The sequence below is a fragment of the Sitophilus oryzae genome, unplaced genomic scaffold, assembly GCF_002938485.1.
Source record: "Sitophilus oryzae breed Bouriz unplaced genomic scaffold, Soryzae_2.0 scaffold_1179_pilon_pilon, whole genome shotgun sequence".
In the NCBI taxonomy this organism is placed as follows: domain Eukaryota; kingdom Metazoa; phylum Arthropoda; class Insecta; order Coleoptera; family Curculionidae; genus Sitophilus; species Sitophilus oryzae.
Window position 1 is genome coordinate 2,557,409 of NW_022145814.1, and position 4,495 is coordinate 2,561,903.

The following is a 4,495-nucleotide window of genomic DNA, read 5'->3' on the forward strand; positions in this document are numbered from 1 at the left end:
CTTAGAATGCCATCTCGGTGCGAGGACTTAAACTTGAATTATTTAAATAAAATAATCCTGTACCTTTATCTTAATTATGTGAATCTTAAATAAAATGCTACAAACTAATTGAATACGCCATTTAATACTGATTTATTTTTTTTTATATTAGCACTAACTGTGATATTAGTTCATATGATTTATACTATTCTCTTTTCTCCTTGAAAATCATAGATATACAATAATGATGAAAAATATCGATATTTGCAGCAAAAAATGCGTATTTCACAGATTTAATTAAAGTAATTATCAAGAAAACTGATAACCCAAAAGCAATAGCCAAGCCAGAAAACAATTAAGCAATTGTGCATTGGTTTGTAATAAAAACTTTCAAATAAAGCAATTCTGCTTGCTGTACTATAAACTCGAAATCGGTATAACATTATAACAGTTTTTAAATCTTTGTCACTGTTAAATTCTTTTAATTATCCCATTTATTACACAGAGGCGAAACAGATTATAGTAGAACATTTGATAAGAACACCTGAAAAGCAAAAACAGAAAGACAGTCCTTTGACTGTCTTTCTTTAAGCTTTAGTGGGTCAACTAAGAGGGTAACTACATTATAAGCCATGGTACAAAGAATACAAGGTATGATATTGCGCAGGTTGGTCGCTACGTCACAGGTGATAACTGGCGCTATTGGTCAGCACTCTCCGCGCGCCAGTTCAAATCGTCAAGATATTGTTATAAACCTGTTTTTTTGTTTATATACCGTCTTTGAATTATCGCTAAGCAAGTTACTGTGGAGCAGTGCGTAAGGAGTCGGGCTAGGAAGCGAGAGACTGGAGTTCGAATCTCGGCCGGAACACACCTTTTTATTTATTTTTTAAATACTGTTGTATTCTATAGTTTACTTTTGTAGTATAAAAAAAAGAACTATTTATTCTGTTATTTTTTAATCTCCGGTATTAATATAAATTGATTGTTGGTACAACACCTCATTTAATATAAAATAATATTCTACTTTTTGAAATGTATCGGGCACTAATTGTACCTAAAAGTAATATATTTTTAGTGATATACCATATTGTAAACTATTTAATATTTCAGTCACTTAAAAAGTTAATTTGCATTGAATAATTGCCTACCATTAAAGGAAATTTGAGCTATATAATCCTTGATGGTCATATTCTGGGTATGCAAATACTTCCTCTAAATTTTGGGTTTCGTTCAACCGATTTATTCTCAAAACCTGAAACATCTACATATAAAAAGAAGCACAGGTCACTAATTATAATAGACTTCACCCTTGGAATTACTTCTATCACAATTACAATACATTCATCTGCATTGGCATTTTCTACTTTTCGATGGGAAACTTCAACTTCCCAACATTTTTTAAATGATGTAACAATTCCTCTTGTGGTTACTTTTCCATAGATATCCTCATCTCTGTCCTCATGTGAATTCAGAGGCAATGAACATGAAAATTATTTACCATAAACATCGCAAACTAAAAACCTAATAAACAATTTTATACCGAATATAGAAATAAATTTAGTATTCTTACCTATTATTATCGTCCAAATCCATGTTAATAGATAATTATTTTTAAATATATTTTTGGAACTGCTGGTTTTAGTAATTATTAAATTAAACGAACTAAAAAGTCTTAAAAATAAACAATTCTTAACCATAACCCCAAAAAATGCAGATCTCCTGTCAACTTTCTTTATTTTTTATTTATTCATTATTTTCCTAGTGACGTCACAGGTGGTATGCGCGAACTGAACGAAATTGGAGCCGCTATCGATCATACCTTGTATTCTTTGTACCATGTTATAAGCTTAATAGGCATCTAAAGGTAATGTGACGAGATCACATTTTATGTCGATTCGACAGCCTGGCAAATGTGCGTTTCTCTGTCATAGGCAATGATATGTCATTGACAGAGTAAAATGGAGGATTCAGTCTCCAAGTTGCTAGATTTTTTGAAAAGGTAGCACTGTAGAATGTAACGTAAGGATCAGAAGAGGACCACAATAGATCTGAAAAGGTCGCAGTGGATCAGGCCAAGCCACCTCGAAGAATCTGATCTAATCTATCCCATTTATTACAGAATTTAAAAAGATGTATGTAGATTGATCAAGTATAGTTTGATTAATTAGGTTACCACACTCAATGCTCAAAAGGGCCTGTATTCTATAACAACTAAAGGATGCAAAATTGCAGCTTATTGCTAAAAGTTGAAATATAAGAAGTTATAACGTGAATCTCAAAATCTCAATTTAAGTCCACTTGTTTTGCAATCTGGAATATTATTCTGAGATAAGAGATACAGTTAAATTAAGAAAGTTAGAAATTTATTAAACGTTCAAATCTTGTTCCGGATTTGAACCGTCGCGTCGGCATTAAACAAATTAAAAGTTACATTTTAATTTGTCTTAATTACAATTTTACGTTCCGAAAATGCTTGCTATCGGTAACTACCTACTACTTTGATTAAGTTTCATGTAAAATAACTGAATTTTTTTGTGAAAACTTATGAAAATAAATTGCTGATATTAGGGCCGGACAGGCCATACAGTCAGGGTAGCGATTGCCAGCCGGGCCACAACCTTCGCGGGCCCCCCTGTCGCAACCTACATGTAAAATTGTTCATTATTTATTCTTTAAATAGAAATGAAAGAGAAAAAAGTGAAAAGTGACACAAAATTTATTTTTTTTAGAAAGAATTTAGATTTTTTTTAAAGAAGTTTTTAAAAAATTTAGATTTTTTTAAAAATTTATCCAGAAAACTTTTTTTTGATTAACAATATTTACATTTGCAGGGCTCTGGTGTACAATAGGTCCCCATGCATTTAACACTTTTTTAGGATTTTTTTGCAAGATTATCTTAAATTGGACATTTTTAAGCAAAAAAATGTTGGATGAATGTGTTTTACCTTTTTGCGGCAAAAAACGTATTTTAGGTACAGGCGACGGACAGTAAATATCTAAAATTTTCTACACGGATTCAGTAAAAACATCACATATTAGCACTTTATTACCTTATATAGACGTGGAATGACCTAATTTAAGCCCAAAAATGTAACGAATCTTCTTTGTAAGCATAAAAATTAAGAAAATATGTTTATTTACAACATCCCAAACCAGCAATTTTATGACTTTTTCGATTGACAGTTAATCGATCGTCGGTGTGTCATCTATGGCCTTCGCATAGAATTTGCGACGTTGTCAATAAAATTAATTTATAGAATTTCTTCTGAAATAAAGTTGACGTGGAGGGACTCAAAACAGTAGTGATTTGGCTGTCCGTAGACGTTAAGGTAGCTTCGTTAATGACTCGATAAGCGGGTTTTGATTACATTGGTTTTGGGTTGGTCTAGTCACACATTAAAGATGCCATAACAGCAACAGCTACAGCAATCAATGTTTTGATTGCTTTTAACGCACAAACAAAGTGAAACAAGAGCAATCAAAACACGCGTAAGCGTGTTTTTATTACTATTTTCTCACCTTTTGCTTGGTTTTCGGTTGGTTAGATTGGTTTGGTTTGGTTGGTTGGTTCTGGATTGGATATAAGCGCGCTAAACCTAGGATTTAGGTTAGCTTGGTTATTTGGAGGGTGTTAATACATTGGTTAGCCTGGTTATTTGGAGAGTGTTAATGCATTGGTTAGCCTGGTTATTTGGAGGGTGTTAATGCATTGGTTAGTCTGGTTATTTGGTGGGTGTTAATGCATTAGTTAGTCTGGTTATTTGGGGGGTGTTAATGCATTGGTTAGCCTGGTTATTTGGAGGGTGTTAATGCATTGGTTAGCCTGGTTATTTGGAGGGTGTTAATGCATTGGTTAGCCGGGTTATTTGGGTGGTGTTAATGCATTGGTTAGGTGGTTATTTGGTGGGGTTGGTTGGTTTTTACTAATTTTTATTTGTTTTTTTGATATTTTATTTAAATCGTCAAAATCCGCATTTTTCTGAAAGAATACTGCTCTAAAACACCCCTGCTGAAGTCCTTATTTTTCAAAAAAATGATTAATATCTGTTGCACTAAAGTGTTACGGACTCAAAGTTGCTTCTAGTCGCACATTAAAGTTGCCACAATACAGCTGAAGAACACGAAACAAATTAATTAATATTATTAAATTATGTATTGATTCTAATGTCAATTTATTTTTATAGTGTTTTTTTGTTTTGCCTCGTTTATAATATTTTTAATTTTTCGTGTTCTTAAAGTACGTACTAACTGTAAAAAAAACGAATATAAAGTCGAACGTTTTCGTCGATTTTACACAGGGTGAGTCTGGCAACACTGTACCTTGTGTTTTACTCGCTTTACGAAGGTTATAATAGGGAGTTTTCATATTATTATTGAAATGTAGTGAAAATTTTGAATTTTTAATTTTTTTTTCTAGAAAAAGTGGTTCATCCAACAATTTTATTCTTTTAAACTATTCCATTAACTATGGGATCCACATTAAAAATTAAAAAAACCTCGAATTCATGGGGAC